The sequence below is a fragment of the Trichosurus vulpecula genome, chromosome 8 (genome assembly GCF_011100635.1).
Source record: "Trichosurus vulpecula isolate mTriVul1 chromosome 8, mTriVul1.pri, whole genome shotgun sequence".
Lineage (NCBI taxonomy): Eukaryota > Metazoa > Chordata > Mammalia > Diprotodontia > Phalangeridae > Trichosurus > Trichosurus vulpecula.
The window spans coordinates 175,334,384-175,355,471 of NC_050580.1; positions in this window are offsets into that span (position 1 = coordinate 175,334,384).

A 21,088-nucleotide genomic window follows, 5' to 3' on the forward strand; every position below is an offset into this window, starting at 1 on the left:
CTATAATATGTATATGAACCTTAGAGGCAAAAGGATTAGTACCTTTTCCAGAACAAATTGTTTCTGAGCAACATTTAAACAAAACAAAAAAAGTTTTTTTTTAAATGAATATAAATGAAACTGTTTTACCTGACTACTTATCACTGTGCCAAGTGCTGGAGGGGATGACTTGTTGCTGCCCTGCTTTAAATAAACCTTGAAGATACCTGCAAAAAAAATCAATCAAATTAGGAATCATATGTCATTTTCACTTTAAATTCATCATGGATAAGGAGGAAATCTGCTAATTCTTGCCAAAATTATACCCAGAAGGTTCTCTTCTGAAGATTTTTAAATGAGAATGTAAGTCAACAGAGATAGTGAGTATCTTCAGTAGGAGCGAGATTACTGTATTATTTATTATCTCATTATGAACCTACATATTTTAATGAGTTCCTTCCTCCTGAGGCCCATTCACCAGAGGGTCTAAAAGAGAAAAGAAGGTCGTGGCAAGACAATAAGGAATAGGTTCAAGCAGAATGTGACATCAAAGGAAATAGTCCAATTTAGGACTCTGGTATTCAAGGACCAGGCCCCAAATTCTCCTCTTGATGGTAGGAAAGAGTAGAGAGGGGGAGGCAGTTAATGATCACAAGATACTCATTTCCCAGCTCAGCTCCCATCACGCTGTGGACAGCAAACTAAGGAGGAATCTGCATCACTTTGGATCACTGTAAGCTGATGTACACTGTGAAGGACCATAATTTAATTTCTTTTCTTCATTTTTTTAAATCTGGGAGGAATCTAGCACTTTGGATTTTTTTAACTTTAAAATAAAAAAATTTCCACACTCTCCAAACATTCCATTGAGAAGGCTGACATACATTTCTTAGTCCCTTTTGGAAGTACTGTCCAGAACAGGAGAGCTCTGTTTCAGCTCATAGCTCTAGGCATCCCTAGGAGAATTCCAGGAATAATTCTGATTACTCACTTGGTCACTGAGCTACCCGAGGGCTCATGAGGAGAAGAGCCAATCAGAAATTCCATCCATAAAGCTGGAATAAAAGCTCCCTTGCTCTCTGAGATCTGTCATCAGTGCGGCAAAGTGTGACCAAAGCAATGTGCAGGGAAAGTTCTGGCTTACCAATGGAACTCAGGAGCTGGTGGTGAAAATGCACCTGAGGTATTGTTTCTGCTATTTGCCTTGAATTCCACCCCCGGGGTCAATGAGCAAAATGAGATTTTGTGAAATCGGTCTATCGGAGAATCACAACCTTACTCTCTCTACCTCAAGGAAAAAAATGAACTGAGAAGAGGCAGACCTGAAATGCTGTTTCTAACATGGAAAAAAAATCCAAAACTCCTTCTAGGTCTGCTGAGCTCCCTATGTGTGCTCTGTGATGAATACTGTAGAAATTGAATGTCACTTATGTTGTAAAGAGTTCCCTCTTCCCAAGTGCACAAGCTAAATGCAGCACAGTGAGAAGCGGTAGAAACTGTTCAGTGTCACAGTTGTGCACATCAGGAATTTCTGAAGAACAAATAAAACAAGCCTTTTCCAACATGATCAGTAGCACAGAAATGGCACACTCCCTCTACAGGGCACAGTTCACTTTGTTTTATGCAATAGATATATTCCTGAAAGAGTTGCATGCAAATTGTTAATTTTTTTAATTAATTACATTTTCCCACTATTGGATGATATATTTTCATAGATATGGACCAGCAGAAAATAAAATGTGACACGAAGACATTATAAGAAAAATAAAACACACACACGTACTACCACACACACACACACACACACACACACACCCCAGTAAAATGTTGCTAGTCCTTCATACTCAAAGAGGACCAATGACATCAGGAGGCTGATGTCTTGACCAACAAGTGAATTGGATTTAATTGAGGCATGGCTGTGCAAAGTCATCAGCCTCACTCCTTCAGAGTCATTAAAGTCTTGTGTGGCTGTGATTTGTCCATTCTAGAAAAGCACCATGACATCAGGGAGATGATGATATGACTTGCAGTTGACTTTGATTTACGTGAGGGAGGGGTATGCAAGGTCACCAGCCTCATTTTCCCCTCCAGAGCCATCTGGGTCCAGTGGCCAGATATCCATCAGGACGACTGGAGACGGCCCAGGATGCAGTGGGAGACCTTGGAACTTTTAAGCTAAGGTCTTTATAGGTTCTCACCTTGAGTGATGCAATGCTCATTCAGTGAATAGGTCTCTTTAAGAAGTGACTCAAGGGATGGCCCCTTTAATAAATTTTTTTTTAAAAAATCAAACTGGAAGGGGAAGACCCTCGGGGTTGCTGGCAAAAGTGAAACAGTTACTATTTACATTAACTCTGAGCCAGGAGGGCCCAAAAAATAACCCTTAAGTGGTGCTGGGGCAGGCACCTATTGCTCTCCAATACATGAGCTCCAGAGTGAATTGGGTTTAAGGCTTGGTCTTTGAGAAACAAATCTAGCCAGTAAACCCCAAGTTAACTAGGTGACTTTCTGCCATCAAAATTTACCTTCCTTTGGGCAGAACACCCTCAGGCAAGGGGAGAAAAGAGGAGGGGAGAGGAGATGAGGGAAGGGGAGGGGAGGGAAGGGGAGGGGAGGAAAAGAAAGAAGTTGAGCTGCCCAACTAGAACTGGCCAGCTGGGTTCCCATTCAGGCAGCTCAGACTATTCACAGGTTGTAGTTTGTCCTTCATTCTCAAAGAGAACCATGACATCAAGGAGATGATGACATGACTTGTCCAGTGGCAAGACATAGATCAAGACAACTGGTGATGCCCACCTACCCCCTAGCAGAATACAAGTTCCTTGAAGACAAGTACTGTTCCATTTTGTATTCCTTTGTATTCACAAGACCTGGTATAGTTTCTTATAATGCTATTTGTTACTGTTGTTATCTCCTCCTTCTTCTTTGACTATGCCAAGAAATGGAATCTCTGGATCAAAGAGTATCAACATTTTAGTCACTCTCTTTACATAATTCCAAAATTACTTACTAGAGTGGTTGGACCAATTCCCAAATAGACCAACAATGCATTAGGGTGCCCATCTTTTGCCAACCCCTCCAACATTGACTATTCCTATCTTTTGTCATATTTGACAATTTACAGCAGGTCTTTTAAAAAAAAATCTCTAAAATGTTCATTGAATTAAATTCACCAAATATCTAGTGAGGATCTACTATTTACAAAGCACTGTGCTAGGTCACAGAAATCATTACATTTTATTTCTTATTTGTGGTTCAGATTTGTGATTTCAATGAAGTTGGGAACTCCTGATCACATAACCCTCTCTTTACAATGCAGATCAGTAACTTCCCTCTGATTGAGTCTTGAGAAGGTGCTCTGGACACTGAGAGATTAGATGATTTGCCTAGGCTTCCCCTCCCCATCCCCCATATATTAGAGGCAGGTTTTGAACATAGGACTTAAATGACTTCAGGGTCAGCTCTCTAACTACTACACCATGCCATCTCTTGGAAATAGCTACCTAACATGATGCTAAATTATACTCAAAAGATGGAGAATACAAAACTGAGACTATAGAATGACAACCCTATGGATTAGGGATTAAAAGGCCTGCATTTGAACCCCAACTCTGCCACTGATCAGCTGTGTGATCTTAGATAAATCGTGCAACCTCTCTGTGTCCTCATCTGTCAAATGAAGAAGCTAGAACAAAAGGAAAACAAGGTCACTTTCTAACTCTGACATTCTGTGAGACTGTGATGATTAGCAATCAGATGAAGGAGGGAGAGGCCTCTTGTCACCAGAGGAAGCTCTGTATTTTGCATTTTTTTCATTTAATAAGTAAAGCTATTCTGTCTTTTTGAGTGCAAAATGGTGCCACAGAGCCTCCAGCCAGCACCTTCTGCACGTTCGAGTTTGAGTTTGATCGTCCCTTTGCTCTGGCAGAAATGAGGGCTAGAACTTCCTTGCAGCAGCTACTTTCACAGGATTTGGCAGTGTGTGCTGCTGGGGACACAGATCTGCAAATGTCACAACTCTCGTGGCTGTTTTTGTCTTCGAGCCTAGAGTGGCTGAATGTAATATACTGCCAAATGAGTTGTTTAACTACTCATCAAGATAACAGGAGGTAAAGAGAAGACAAAAACAAGGCAAAGGCAGAAGGAAGATGCGTCCCACACATATACCAAGAATAATAGCGATAATAGAGAGCATTTTATATGGTACCTACTTTGTGCATTCACAATGATTATCTCATTTGATTATCACAACATCATCATTTTACAGATGAAGAAATGGAGACCAACAGAAGTTAAGTGACTTGTCCAGGGTCATGCAGATGGCAGGTTTCTGCAGATGGCAGGATTCTGCAGCTGCTTTTGATCTTAGGTCTTTCTAATTCTAGACCTGGCACTGTATTCACTGCATCACCTATCTGCCCTAAGACAATGACTACAGAAGTAAGTAAGGTTTTTGTTTCCTTTGGCAACAAGACTGCCTAAAAGCCATTGTAGAGGAAGCATGGTCTATGGATAGAGTACTGGATTTATAGTCAGGAAGACTTATGCCTAAGATGCATACTAGATTTATGATATTGACCAAGTCACTTAGCTTCAGTCTTCTCATCCTAAAATGGGGAATATTTATAACAGCCATCTCAGTCAGTCATTATGAGGATCAAATGAGAATATATGTAAAGCATTTTGCAAACTTGAAAGCACCATATAAGTGTTAGCTATTATTAAACCCTACCCAGAAGATTACTCATGAAACCTAGTTTTTCAAAAACAAATTCAACCTCTTGCCCTTATCAGAAAATAAGATATACAAACATTTACCATGTGATTTAGAATGCCTTACAAGGCTAGGAGAGTTGGCTGTTCTGCAAATGTTCTCTAGGCTGCCCACTCCCATTCCCCTCACCAGCATTTTTATGTAAGCCCTATCTTCAACTGTTAAAATGGCAGAATTTGGGAGCCACTTGTATCCTCCCTTTGTTCCCAGCACACTTTCCAGAGGGTAGAGGAGTCAACCTTACTTCCAGGTTTTCTAACTTCTCCTTGAGGAAAAGAGAAGAGCCCATCAGCAATAGCCAAACCAAAACCTAAGATACTGATGTGCTATGGATTAATTGGATGATTGGTTAACCAATTAATCAATCAACAAGTATTTATTGTGTCTAACATGAGCCAGGCACTGTGCTAGGCAATGGGCATCTAAGTACAAAGAATGATAATCCTTATCTGCAAAGAGATTTCTTTTCTATTCTATTCTATTCGGGGAGACAACGCATGTGTACGTATGTCAGTATAAATATGAAGTAAATAAATGTAAAAATAAACAAAATAGTTAAACACAAAAAAGAGGGCATTAGCAGTTGGTGGGATCTGAAAAGTTTTCATGCAAAAGAAATGGATCTTGAGCTCTCTCTTAAAAGAAAAGAGTGACTCTATAAGGCAGAGATAAGGAAGGAATGCATTTCAGGCAAGGAGCATGGCCAATATAAAAGCATGCAGATGGAGTGTCTTATGTGAGGAACAGAGAAAGGTCAGTTTTACTGGATCACAAGGTGCAGAATGGGGAGTGATGTCCAAAGAAGCTGGAAAGATAGGCTGTCATGTGGGGTTTAAAAGCTAAACAGAAAGGTTTATATTTTATCCTCAAAGCAATGGAAAACCACAGGAGCTGGTTGGGCATGAGATTCACATGTTCATATGTGCATTTAAAGATGACTTTGGCATCAATGTTTAGGATGGACTAGAGTCTTGAGGCAAGGAAACCAATTAGGAGGCCATTGAAATGATCTATCTGAGAGGTCATGAAGACCTGTGTTAAGGTGGTAGTCATGTGAGTGGAAAAAGGAAGCTGAATGTGAGAGATGTTGTGGAGATAGAAACTAAGATTTAGCAACTGATTGTACATATGGGGTGAGAGACAGTGAGGAGTTAAGGATAATGCATGCCAACATTATGAATGTGGGAGACAGGAAGGATGGTGGTGCCTTAGACAGAAATAAAGTTTGGAAAAGAGGAGAGTTTGGGGAGAAAGATAATGGGTTCAGTTTTAGATATATTGGATTTGAGATATCTCTGGGACTACCAGCTTGAAGCATCCAGAAGGTTAACTGGTGATGGAAGACTGAAGTTAAGGAGAGAGAATGGATTGGGGGCAGGGGGTGGAGAGAAGGGGAAGAAAATGGGGGGGTAGAAAGGAGAAGAAGAAGAGAAGGAGAGAGAGAAAGAGAGAGAGAGAAGGTGAGAGAGAGGAGAGGAAAGGAAAAGGAAGAAGAAGAGGAAGAGGAGAGAAGAGAGAAGGAAAGAGAGAAAAGGAGAGAGGAGAAAGGAGAGAGAACGGGAAGGGGAGAGAGGGAAAAAGAGGAGAGATCTATGAGGCACTTGCATAATGATGATAGTTAAACCAATAGGAGCTAATGAAGTTACCAAAAGAGAAAATGTAGAAAGTGCAGAAAACAAGGAGTAAGACACAACGTTGGGGAGGGGCATGATATGGATGATGAACTAGCAAAGGAGACTGGGGGAGGGGGAGAAATCAGTTAAGAGGGGGAAAAAAAACAGGTAGGAGAGAACCAGGAGATAGTAATATGAAAACTCAGAGAAGAGAGAGTACCTAGGTAGAAGGCCTGGTCAAAAGTGTCAAAAGCAGCAGATAAGTCAAAAATGATGAGGACTGAGAAAGACCATCTGAGAGATTATTGATAACTTTGGAGAGAGCAATTTCAGTTAAGTGATGAGGTCAGCAGCCAGAGGGCTGAGGAATAAGCAAAAGGAGAGAAAATGGAAGCAGCGGGTGTAGACAAGTTTTTCAAGTGTTAATTATGATGATAATGAGAAGGAAGAGTACCCTAAGAGCCAAAACAAAGCAAAACAAAACAAAAAACCTTCCCAGTCCTTCCTAGCTTAATGAATCCAGGTGTGTAGTAAAGTGCTAGTTTGGAACCCGTGGACCGTTAAGTTTTAAATCCTGTGGTGCTATGAATTATTGGCTCCTTTGACAGCATGGCACAATTTATCCACTTTCAATCATTTTTAAAGTACTCCTCATAAAAACATTGATAAGGGAGGAAGTTGAAATGCTTTCCTTAAAGTTAACTTCTTTAAACTTTCTAAGGATTTCATTAGTCTACACCATTCAGTTTAAGCAAAAGTTTATAGTATGGTACCAATTTTGTCAATGTGGTGGGTTTAATTCCTTCTGAAAATGATGTCCAGCAATAAATATTTCTTAAATGCCTAATGCATACAGAGCATTGTGCTTGCTAGGTGTTGTGAAAGATACAAAATTTAGTTAAGACATAACCTTATACATAAGTTCCTCATGGAATTTACAGTCTAACATCGGAACAAGACTCATAGTGAAATAATTATCAAACAAAATATATACATATAAGTGCAACAGATTAGTGCAAAGTTCTAGGTGAGAGGAGCTCTAGAGAAGAGACCCTTACTGAACAGCGAGATAAGAGAAAGATTCCCTGAGGACATATCCTTTATTTAGGCTTTAAAGAATGGGTAGGTATTCACCAGGTGAAGAGGAGCAGGGAAAGCTTTTCCAGGCCTAAGAAACAAAGTGAACAAAAACACAATGATGGGAAAATGTGAGGCATCTATAAAGAGTAATGGATAGTCCAGTTTGGCTGCTGTCTAGAAGACATGGAACAGAGTAGTATAAAATGAGCCTGGAGAGGTGGGACGGTGTTACCTTTGGCACTAGACTTTAGAGGTCTTTGAATGTCATACAAAGGACTCTGAATGCTTGAGAGTTCTGCATAATAGAAAACTGTTTAATAGGTATATTCTATGGTCCTAATCCCAAACAATCATCTCACAAAAGATTCAAGTTGGGGCAAGAGAGTGCAGATGTTTCAATATAAACTTATCACCACTACTAGAGGAAAAGAAAACCTTAAAACATATATTCTATTAACTGTTTGGCAGTACTATCATCTCCAGATACTGAGGACTGCACATTAAAGAGGACATCTCATTTATTCATGTACTCCCTGTTCCCTGTTACAATAGATGATTTAGAATTGGCTGTAGATTATCTGCCTGCTGAGTTAAAATAATTGGTTAAATTGAGAAATCCAAGGAACCTTTGTTTTCTCAAAATGAAACACTAATGTATGCTGAACATATTTTTTGGCTGTTTTCCCATGGATGTTAAATATTTCAAAGATTTATGGAGTAATTTTTTGTGAATCCTTCTGATGGTTTCAGACTATATTTCCCATTTTTAGAACTCAGAGTAGGCATCCTAACTCACTAAATCATTCCTAAGGCTCTCATAATTCACTATATCAGGCCAATAAGTGAATCAGAAAGAGAACATTTTCCATCTTGCTGTCCGCCCGGCAAAGTTTGAGATGTGGTAATTTTTTAGTATTTTAAGCAAAGAAGAGTAGCTTACTTAGATTGTATAAAATGTTATCCTTTATCTCCCTACCTCCTCCCTTCCAAATCCAATTTTGAAGTTCGTTTAATGCTAATGTCTATTTCAAAGTACAAAGCTTTAACAGCTTAAAACTGCACTAATACTTCTGGGACGCCCTCTATACTGGAGGATTAGAAATGGGCAATAAAATCCTCATCATTAAAGATCTTCAAATAGGGTCCTACATGACCACTTAGCAGGGAGGTTATAGACAGGATTCATACTTTGGATGGGGATTGATCTAGATGGCCTCTGAGGACTCTTCCAATTCTGCATTTCTATGATTCCATGAATTCAGTGTTGAAAATTCAGGCTTACCTTGTTCAAACAAATTGAAAATTCTCCAGATCAAAAACCTCTAAGTCTCAGGCAGTGGAGATACAGTGGAAAGAACTGGCTTGAGAGTCAGAGGTTGTTGCTCAATTGTTTCAGGCATATCTGACTCTTCTTGACCCATTTGGGGTTTTCTTGGCAAAGATACTGGAGTGGTTTGCCATTTCCTTCTCCAGCTCATTTTACAGATGAGGAAATTGAGGCAAACAGGGTGACTTGCTCAGGCCACATACCTAGTAAGTGTTTGAAGTAAGCTTTTGAACTCAGCTCTTCCTGACTCCAGGCCTGGTGCTCTATCTACTGTGCCACCTGACTGGAGTTGGATTCAAATTCTTTCTCTGACATTTGCTCCCTATAAGTCACTTAACTATCCCTAGGTTGTGGTTTCTTCATCTGTAAAACAAGAGGGTTGGATTAAATTATTTCTCAGGACCCTTGTAGCTCTTGCTCTATAGTCCTATGAGTAAATTATAACTACAATTGATTAGAAAATGTGTTGCATGCGACTTGTCTAAAAGAGTATAGAAATCCATGATGGAACAGTGAAGGAGTAAAGGTTCATTAGATCAGAAACCAAGAGCTGGAAGGGACTTTAGCCTAGTCTCCCCATCCCCCCATTTAGTAGATGAGGAAACTGAGACCCAAAGGAGTAAAATGACTTGCCCTTTCTAAACAGGCAATGGGACAGAGGTAGGAAGTGAACTCAGGTTCATCATTACTCCCACTCTACTGTGCTACCTCCCCTTTAAATTGTCTGAAATGTAGACCAGCTAAGTCCAGGGAAGACACTGTGTTCACACATCATATGGTATTTAATCCCATTAATTTCCACTATGCATTGATGACTTTGGTAGTTAAGCTGATGATGATGTTTATTTTTCAATTCCTCCACTAATGTCGTATTCATAGAGCATTAGGCACTCATTTGCTAAGGTGCGGGAACATGTTTTATTGAAAAGTAATCATGGCTGTCATCTCTAAAAACTGATTACATTTTAAGGCAAAGGCTGTGCCTACACACAAGAATTTAAATTTTTTTAAAAGTTTTTTTCTTTTCAAGTGACAAAAGCATGGTTGTTGGGTTTGGGCTTGGTTTTATTTTTTTTTTTTTTTGAAACCATGTTTTAAGATTTTTTTACTTTATAAACTGATTCTTTTTCTTTGAAAGGTTTTTTTTTTTTTAGCTAAAAGGACTGAAATCATTTATGTGTGTAGACATGCAACCTTAGTTACTTCCGCTTCACATCATCTAAAAGGAAAGGAGGTCTATAAATCAATCCCAGAAGAACAAAGGTATTTTACAAAGAGAAATATAATGAACGGGGAGAGCAGGTTCATTCCTGATTTATCTTTACATTAGAAGAGCCCAATGACTGACCAAAACAAACCTTCTGTAATCATTTGTAATTGCTAATGATAACCTAGAATGACATTTTTATGGATTATTCCAAGGCAAAATAACATTTTGTAATGTTCTGAGTGTGTTTTCATGTCTTGGGCTTATCTGTATGAGGCCCAGAAATCAATAAATCAGGTTTGAAAGAAAAACAAAAATTGTAAATTGCCTACCTTCGTACTCAATCTTCCTGACTACTAGCCTCCTCTCCTCCAGATGACTCTGGGGAACATCTGCTGCCTCTGAGCTGACTGCATATGGGGTTCGCATAACCAAACTCTCTAAACCGAAGGTGTTGGCCAGTTTTATGTTTGCCCTAGAAAAGCGGCCATAGGGTTGAAAAGAAGCCATTTGGAGAAATGAGATCACTAGTAATCCAACAACTAAGTTGGACTCATGATTTCTTTTAAATAATCATTTATTTGACCAAATTCTACCTATCTTTCTTCTTCTACCAGATTGCATGCCATAGGATCAAAGATTTAGATCTTAGAGAGCTTCCAGTCTAGGAGTTCTTAATTTTTTATCATTGTTGTCATGGAGCTGTTGGGCAGTCTGATGAAGTTTATGGAGCTGTTCATAGAATAATGTTTTTAAATGCATAAAATAACACACTTAAATGTATAAAATGCATAGGATTACAAAAGAAACAAATTATGTAGAAAAACAATTATCAGATAAAATTTTTTAAAAATTCATAAGTACAAGATTTTTAACCTTGTTTCTAATCTAGTCTAAACTCCTCTATTTAGGGTTGAAGAAACAGAGACCAAGATTGGTTTAAAGTGGGTTGCCCAAGGTTACACGGTTAGCAAGTAGCCAAGCCACCATTTGAATTTAGGCTCACTGACTTCGAATCCCTTGGTATTTCTTTTATGCATCACTGTCCAATTTATATCCCCATTCCACTCCACCACCTCCCCAAAAGAAAAAATCCCTGTCAGATGGCACACCTTTTATTTGGCATCATGTAAAAAAAAGAGTTGAAAGCTTTGCAGAGGGGTATTGACCATCTGTTTATGTATCTAGTCTTTTGTAGAAAGAAGTAGAGAATAATCAACATACAGGTCAGCTCCCCATACAAAGAAGATACCTTCTGACCCTCCATTGGGATTAATAGGACTTAGGGTTAGAAGGGAGATCATCTAACCCAATGCCATCATTTTATAAATGAAGCAAATGAGGCCCAGAAATTCCAGATCCATTTGCAATTCACCTGGCCCTGAATGAATTCCCCAAATGGACCCATTTATCAAATTTACAAAAGAAACAATAGGTTAACACTTGCCTCCAGAGGAAAACAAATCCCAGCTCATGGTGAGAAAATATAACAATGTCATCCAGATATACAACAACCAATTGATATAGAAGGTTGGTTAGGACATCATTCATGAAGTGTTGAAAGGTTATCAGTGTATCAGCCAGCACAAGAGATATAACCTGATATCTATGGGGTCTAAATCAGTCCTGAAATCTGTCCTGCATTGTATTTTCTTTTGTGGGAATATTCTGGATGATAAACTGACTTCCAATGTCCTCTTTAGTCCCAATACCCCAAAGTGTTTTTCATGGTGCTACTACAAAGGAAAGCAAAAGTCATTTTCTTCTTTTTTTTCTTTTCTTAGCTTTGTGCTCTACCATCTGAAAAGCTCTGGTTGTTTAGCTTCTATTTTCCTACAAAAGAAGCTGCCAACTCCAAACTCTCCATTTGGTTTCCTCAGACAACTATCCACCATTTCTGTATCTCTCCACCAACACAGTACAGTAAATGCTCCTCCTAAATAAGCTATTTTTCTCCCTTCCTGCTGAGCTCTCATGGTAGGGTTAATCTGAGCACAAAATCAAAGATGTTAAGTCAAACCATTAAGCAAGGCAAGAAAGTTGGAAGTCAAGAGCAGGTTAACACAATGAAGTCAGAAACCACAGCTCAGAACTGAAGTGAAATGCACCAGGTAAAAAAAAAAATGGAAGCAAGGTCAAAGCACAGGAGAAGAGAGTTGCCATAGCAAATCAAGGATCAAGAGTGCTGAGCATCAGTATGGGCATCATGGTGGCACCATTGTTCAGTGGCACACACTGGGTCAGGCTAGAGCTGGAAAGGCATAGCCCAAGCAGAGAAAACATGGCCACACTTCCTATGTTAACAAAGAACTAGAAATAAAATAGGTGCCCAGAAAGTGCCTAAATAAATTGTGGGGCCTGAATGAAAAAGAATATTACTGTACCATAAGACATGACAAACGTGAAAAATTCCAAGAAGCATGGGAAAACTGTTGAAATGAATTGTTACAGAATGAATTAAGCAAAACAAGGAAAACAACACATACAATAACAAGAATGAAAAGAAAGACCAAAAATCAAAACTGAACAGTGGGTAATTTTAACAACCAAGCATGCGTGACCAGAGAGAAGAATGGAGAAAATGCAGCTCCTTCTCTTCTTTGCAGATGTAAGGGACAAGGGCTATAAAATTTTGCACAAAATGTCCGATACAATCACCTTGCTGACTGGTTTCGTTGAACTGGGTTTTCTTTCTCCGTTTTTGATCTTTGTTACAAGGGATTACTCCCTATGTAGAGAAGGGATATACTTAGAAATTAATGTGATGCCAATTGTCCACATGCAGTATCTGTCCAAAATGTACGTACTGATGGACTGCCTGCTTAACTCTAGGTTATAATCTGGGCCAGAAATGCTTTGTATCTACTTTGCTTTCCCAAGGTAGATTGCTGAGATGATGGCTTTCCTTGATGAGACTTTGGAGCATTCCAAGGTTTTTGAGTACTATCTCTTGAGTCAGGGGCCCTGAGTTCAAATCCTACCTCAGGTGCTTACTGCCTTGTGACCTTGAGTCCAGGCCTCAGTTTCCTTGTGTGTAAAATGGAGTGATCAATTAGATGCATGCATGGTCCTATAATCCATGGGTAGGATCATTTGAAGAACCCCTACATAAATATTAAATCCCTATGATAAAACATTTTCTAGTAGTAACCGCTGGCATTTGTATACTCTTTAAGGTTTGCAAAGCACTTTGTGATCATGGAAGGCAGATATTGTTATTATCCCCATTTTATAGAGGTTCAGTGACTTGCCCAGGGTCATTGTTGTCTTTGTAGCTGTTCGTCCTTCACTCTCAAAGAGGGCCAATGACATCACTAGGGAGATTTGGATTTAAGTGAGGCAGAGCTGTGCGAAGTCATCAGCCTCACTCGCTCCTCAGGAGCCGTTGAGGTCCAGTGGCAAAACAGAGAGTCAAGTTCACCGGCACCTCAGCTAAGAAAGTGACTGAGGCTGAATTTGAACTCAGATCTTCCTGATTCCATATCCAATGCTCTATCTGCTGTGCTGCACAGCAGCCTCTATCTTAGCCTTCTATTAAAATATTCAATATAATGCTGAAAATAATACAAATATCGTACTCAAAACACTATTATATAGTACCAAATATTATATAAAATAGCAATGAGATGTAATTGAGAAAGGCCTCACTTCTCCAGAGGACTTTTGTATACATACACACATACATGTACATACACATGCCCACATAACCATTCAAATATGACTCTTCTTTCTCTATAGCCCCTGGTGATAGCTGAGCAAATAATTAACTCCTGGTAAAAATCTAAAGCTACCTTCATGATTAAGATCATTTGCCAGGATTTGCAAAATAAATTGAAACTGTTCAATGCAATTGAATTTTACACTTAAGCTAACTGGTCTATGGTCTCTTTAAATTTCTGCTATTTCTGTCGTTTACCGGCCTTTTTCAAGGGAACATTAGAGAAAGGAGATGAAGCTTTAATGGACAAGCAATACCGATCACTTACACTGAGTGTTAAAGAGTATTACTAGGGCCTGGGTAAGCTGAATGTCCCTTCAAAATCTGCTGCTTTTGAAAATGTAGAGAATGTGCCCACTGGAGATGTTGTTTCCAAAGGGAACAGGACTGGGACAATTTCTAATCAGCTTTATTACTAACATGGTCTGGATTAAACTGACTTACAGACATGATGCAAGACACATGCACACTATTGGCCATAGAGTTTGAGGGACAGATGTAAAGAGAAATGGAGGAAAATATGTCACTATCAAATGGTACCCTGTGGACATCAGCTTCTGGGACATGTAAGCAACCCCTCTTTTCAGTGCTGCGGTTGTAAGGATAGACAGGTCCTGGAACTATATTCCCAGGATTCTAAAAGTGGCAATCCTGATCTTTCAAAGAAACAGCAGCATAGCTAGTGGACAAGCAGGCAGCACACAGTAAATTACTAGTGTGACTGTGATTATCTCCTATGTGACTCATCTCCTACTTCCCTAGCAAGCATCATGAGTGACAGCTGTCACCCACCCTCACCCCAAACCTCACACCTGCACTAGAAGAAGGTAGAGGGTATCTTGTTAAACAGATGAATGTCCTTTTTCTCCTGGTCATAGCTTGTAGAATTGATGGGAGCGGACACAGACTCCAGCTTAAGGAGAGGCGATGACTGAGAGACCAGAGCTGGGAGATGCGTGCAGTGTTAGATGTTAAGATACAAGCAGCTAATTTTGTTTTGTTTTGTCATGCTTTTATTAATCTAATTAAACTATTTGTTTAACTATGACCTTGAAGTGAGTGATTGAAGCAACATTGTATATGGAAAAAATGGGAGTGAAGAAGAGTTCACAAATGACACATCATGACTGACAGATAATTCTAGACAAAAACACCTGGGATAGAACAGCTTAAGAGGTGGGATGCTGGGTGATTGGCAGTTTTGCAGTCCTAACTGCTGACAGGATCAACCTACAAGGAACCTTTTTCACCTGCTTTTGTTTATTAAGCAGGAAGAAAGAGAAGATAAAAGAAACAGCAAGATAAAAAGAAGAGAGGACTAAAAGAAAATACTAAGAAAAAAGGATAAGAGAAGCAAGATCCAGAACAGCAGTATGGATTAACAGTTGATTCAACAAAACTTTATTAAGCACCTGCTATATGCAGGATCCTGGACTAGGCACTAGGGAAGATAAAAAGTTCAGACAAATTAAAGGCCCTGAACTTGGGATGCTCCCAAAATATGAGGGGTCAGACAAAATGCTACATGAGATACAAGAAGGAATATTATTGAGAGGCTCAAGTGAGATAATGGCTGTAAAGCACTTTGCAAAATTTAAATAGCTATTTCAATGCTACTTATAATGACTTCTTATTAATCAATAATTAATTATTTTAAAATAGAGCTTTATTAATTACCAAATGTTATTATCCAAATGATTATTTGATCATTGATTATTAAATTAATATTATTATTTATTAGCCTCCGGTCTAGTGGTGATTTATTCCCTGAGTTTTCTGTTTCTAACCCTAATTCCAAGATGGTGCCAGTACATTCCTAAATATAGATAACCAGGAAAAAGTTTATAAAAGCAACATGAGCCATGGAAAATAAGTCTACTGAATCAGCCTTTTATCAAGAACTGTTTCCAAATGCTGGGATAGCCCCTGGAACTCTAGCCTCTGATGAGTAAGCTTTCACCTAATCTTGCCCAGAGAACAGGCCTCCACACCACTCACCTGCCATTTCCATACCTCATTGACCCCCAAACCTTTTCCAGTTCCCCTTTATGTGTTCTCTACCCTTATTAGAAGGTAAACATTTTGAGGGTAGAGAACTGTCTTACTTGCTTTTATTTGTAATCCCAGAGTAAAACACGGTGCCTGGAACATAGTGAGAGCTTAACAAATGCTTTATCTATTTTTCTTCCTATTTATAAGTTGAGTCACAGACTATAATGAATTTCACACTCTGTTCAATATTCATGTTTTGAAGATATACTAGTATCTCTTTATAGTTACAAAATGCTTTCATACCCATGATCTCATCTGATGCTCATGGCAGGCCCATGGAATAGATAATGTAAATGTGTTATCAGTCTCATTTTACAGATGAGGAAATGAGGCTCGTAGAGGCCTTTCCTGGGATCATACAGCATGATAGACTTACAGCTGAAAAGCATCTTAGAACCTATTTCAACTCTTTCATTTTACAAATAAAGACACTGAGGCCCAGAGAAGTAAAGTAACTTCCTCAGAGTGACATGGAAGAAGTAGAAGACCCCAGAGTTTAACGAAGTCTCAAACCCAAGCGTCCTAACTCCAAATCCAGCCTTCTTTCTACTCCACAACTCACTGCAAGCTAGGGTGAGGCCTCAAAACTAGATTCTCCTAGTGCCTGTCTCTAGCATAGCATATTATTTCTCAAACAGAGTGAACTTATATTCTGTCTCACACGGCAAAATTGAAAGCCATTTCAGGCATTTTATTTTAGGGAGGTATATTCTCCTAATTTTAGTGCAGTGGCATCATAAGACAGTCACGTATCTGGTTGATGGAATGATAACAAAAAAAATAATGTGTTGTAAACAACTTGAAGTCAAATGGTCTTTGTTAAAGTCCTAGCTTTGCCACTATCCCCATGACCTTGGGCAGGCCATTTAACCTATCAGAGCCTCAATTGCTTCATTTGTGAAATGGGGATATAATAATGACACTACCTACCTTGCAAAGTTATTGTAAGAAACTACATTATAAACTGTAGAGTCCTTTGTAGATGTGAGCTATTCCTATTATCTGGCCCAGTAAATTAACTTGGATTTTATAATTAGCAGGCATGCCATATTTTGCTCAACATGAGCTGAAGCCTTAAAAATATGTTTGCTTTCAGAATGTCAAAGAGTCAGAATAATTAATTTAGTACCCATGACAGTCAGGGCACTGCAGTAAGTGCTGTGGTACAATACCAGGGAAATAAGCCAAAATACAAATAGCTTATAGTCTAATAGAGAATCCAAAACCAGCATAAAAGATGATGCCAGGGAATGCATGCAAGGGAAAGATGAAGACAGACACAAGCCGGCAATTATCATGTGCTGCACTCTCATCCTAGACGCTCCCTCCTCGCTGCATTTTAGTAAAGCCACTGTTTCCTGGCCCACTTTCTACCTTTCTGAGTATTTCTTCTCAATCTTTTTTATAGCATTATCATCCATGTTCCAGCCCCTAATGCTTATATGTACACCACCACCCCCCAACTGCTCTTCCCTGGGCCATCTTGTCTTATCTCTCACACTTTCTCTTGGCATTCTCATCAGTTCCCATGGATTCAGTTATCATCTCTATGCATACGATTCCCCAATCTGCATATTCATCCTTTATTCTTCTCCTGAATTCTAGTCCTGTATTGCCAACAGTCTATTGAATAGTCCACTATGGGCATCCACTTGGATGTCCCATGGATTTCTTAGGTTCATTATGTCCAAAACTAAAGCATATTACTTTTACCCCTCAACCAACTCTTCTTAACTTCCCTATTTCTCTCAAGGGGAAAAAATACTTTCTTTCAGTCACCCTGATTTAAAACTTTTTTATATAAAGTACATGAATTTATACAAAAACCATGATACTATTATCTTGGCTGTATTGTCACAATGCTTTTTCCTCCAGGCATGGTGATGAATTGCATACTCTCTTGCCAGGTTGTCTGTGTGATCAAAGTTAAAGCAGGATAACTACCTCCCTGTACCTTTTAGTTACTCAAAAATGCTTGTCCCTCTTCTGCCATAAGAGCACTATAGCTGTCCAACCCAGACTGCACATAGTGAGTCTTTCCAGATTAGCCTACTTACCAAGGTAAAAATCTTTCCCTCTCTCCTCTGCTCACTAGGCTTAATGGTTCCCAGGAGATGTCATTTAGTGATTAGGTGTTAGAGTTCCCTCTGATTCAAATGGAAAGGACAGTCTGTTCTGTCCCCAAACCAATGGGTAACTTCTTAAAGATCTTGAAGGATCATACCCAGGCTACTTATTGTCTTTGATTCCTCCCCCATCCAAGCCTTTCAACTTCCCCTGGCACTTCATAGAATGTATAAACATGTCTGCTAGATCAGGACCAAGGCTAGCTCTTTGTGAAGGTAAGTAGTCCTCATTGAACCATCTTTTTTCAGCCAAATGGACATTCACAACATTCAGTTGAGACCAAGAAATATATTCTCCTTTCTCCACCACTTACATTGTATATGACCTTGGGCAAGTGACTCAACCTTTCTAAACCTCATATGCCTCACCAATAAAAAATGGATAAAAGAATGCGTACTGCCTAAGTCATGCGGTTTTAGGAGCTTTGAGGAATGAGTGACAAACTCCAGATTTATAGTTAGGATTCTTATGTTTAGATGATAAATGGAACTCAGACCTTCTAAGTTTAAAGGGCTATATCTCCCATGACTAGATTGTTCCCTCTTTTCTCTCCACTGCTTGAAATCCCTAGTTTCCTTTAAGGCTCAGCTCAGCTCAACAACCTTCTTAAGGAAGCTTTTCCTAATTCTGACTACATGCTGGTACCTCCCTCTCCAAGATTACCTTGTTTTTATATGGAGTACATGTTTTATACATACATACACACACATGCACACATGTTATCTCCTCCATTAGAATGTAAACTCCTTGGGTGCAGGGACTTTTTATTTTTATCTTTTCATACCCAGTGCCTAGCACAATGCCTGCACATAGTAGGTGTTTAATAAATGGATTTATTGATTGATTTCATACATTATATAGGGTATTTAGAGAGACTAGGCAAACACTATAGAAATGATAGAAATTTTAAAGCATGAAGAGTTCTCAGAGGTCATTTGGTCCAACCTCCTCTTTTTACAGAGAAGAAAATGAGACCTAGAAAAGCTACAACTTACTCAAGATCATACAGCCAATTAATGGCAGAATCAAGACTAGAACATAGGTCTCCTGATTCCTAGGCCAGTGAATACAGCATTGTATTCGATCACAAAAAAGGTTTACTTCTAACTATAAATTCATCTTTCTGATTTCTCAAAAAATATTTGATGAATGAATGAATGAACAATGAATTCCCTAGGGTTATATGGCTTGTTAGTTCATATCCTCAATAAAATCCACTGCATTTTGGATGCAAAAGTCTGAATTATTCAATGCTTGACTCTCTCATTTTAACAGTCCATGGTGGCATATCAGGAAATCCACAAGACAAACTATCAAATTATATAACTACCCTGCATAGGCAGAACTCCTTTTCCCCATTAATGACACCCTGTCCAGCATAACACTGATATCATTTTAATCCAAATGATTAAATTAGAAACACATCAAAACCCAATTTCAATCCTATTATGATTTGCAATCTATGAAATCCACATTTAACAAAATTTCACATGTAAAAGAATTGCAATTATTAAAATAAAAATGGATGGAGCTGGACTACATTATATTTGAAATGCCTTCCACCTTTAAATATTGCAAATCTATTATCCTATGTGATTTGTTAGTGCCTGGGAAAGGGAACTCTGGATTATACTCGGCTACCTACTTCCCTTGAACTCTTAATGCCACCACTTACTCTGAATCATGTAAAGTATGCCCTTCTACTAAAGAGTTAACATTTCAAATGACATCATCATAAACTGAAGAATTCCAAACCCAAGTATGATCTATAAAATATGGGATTAACTCTTCATCTCAGAAGTACCTGGAGCTGGTCATGGATCATGATGGGGAAAGATGATTTATGGGGTCCTGAGACAATCCAAATTGCAGAAAAATGGAGGAGTAAATGTGGCCTATGACAGGGAATTTCTTGTAAAATGTTCTCCTTGTCATCTTCAAAACTGGAGGTCATCGGAGTTGGGGGGAGGTATGAGGTCCTCCAGTAGGGAAGTAGCAAAGACGCTGACATTGGCTGTATGGCCCTCCCCCATGTGAATCCTGTAAAACTTCAAAGAGAAGAGCATAGTAGTTACCTCCTTGGACATCTCCCTAGAAAGGAGCCAAGGTCCATTTCATGACTAGACCTTGAACTATGGATTTTATATATCTTCAAAAATATTACGCCATCTTGGGGCCAGAAAGAGAAGAGGGCAAGAGAGGTCATTGTAGGGGGACATCAGTACCCATGAAAATAAGATTTATTACAAACAACCTGGAAATTATCCAAATTAGATTGCAAATCTGAAGTTGGGAAGGTTAATTAAAGTCATTTACTTCACTAGGAAAATGGGGGAAAGGAGTGACAAGAGATGATAAGGCCTTGTCTACTGAATGCAAATCAAAGTCAACTGCAAGTCATGTCATCATTTTCCCTGACGTCATGGTCCTCATTGAAAATGAAGGACAAACACAACCTGTGAGTAGACCGAGCTGCCTGAAAGGGGACCCAGCTAGTTGGGTAACTCAGCTCATCCTTGTCTTATCCCTCTCCCTCCCCTTCTCCTCTCCAAAGAAAGGTAAAATTTGATGTCCAGAAGCTGCCCACTTAACTTTGGGTTTACTGGCTAGATTTCTTTCTTTTTCTTCCTTCCTTCCTACCTTCCTTCCTTCCTTCCTTCCTTCCTTCCTTCCTTCCTTCCTTCCTTCCTTCCTCTCTCTCTCTCTCTCTCACAAAACCTTAAACCCAGTTCACTCTGAAGCTCATAGGTTGAATCCCAATAGGTTGCTGCCCAAGCTCCACTTAGTGTCTGTATTTTGGGCCCTCCTGGCTTGGAGTGAATGTCAATGGTAACATTCTCTCTGGAACAGCAACCTTGAGAGTCTTCCCCTCCCAGTTTGATTTTTTTTCTTTTTTTTAATTAAAGGGACTATCCCTTGACTCACTTCTTAAAGAGGCTTATTCACTGAATAAGGGTTGAGTGTGTGGAAAGGCCTTAGCCTAAAAGGCCAGGGTCTCCCATCGTATCCTGGGTCAGGATGATCTCCAGTCATCCTGATGAATATCTGGTCACTGGATCCAGATGACTCTGGAGGAGAAAGTGAGGCTGGTGACCTTGCACAGATTCCCTCACTCAAACCAAAGTCAACTGCAAGTCATGTCATCATTTCCCTGATGCCACGGTCCTCTTCAAAAACAAAGGACACACACAACCATATGATCCTGAGAGGC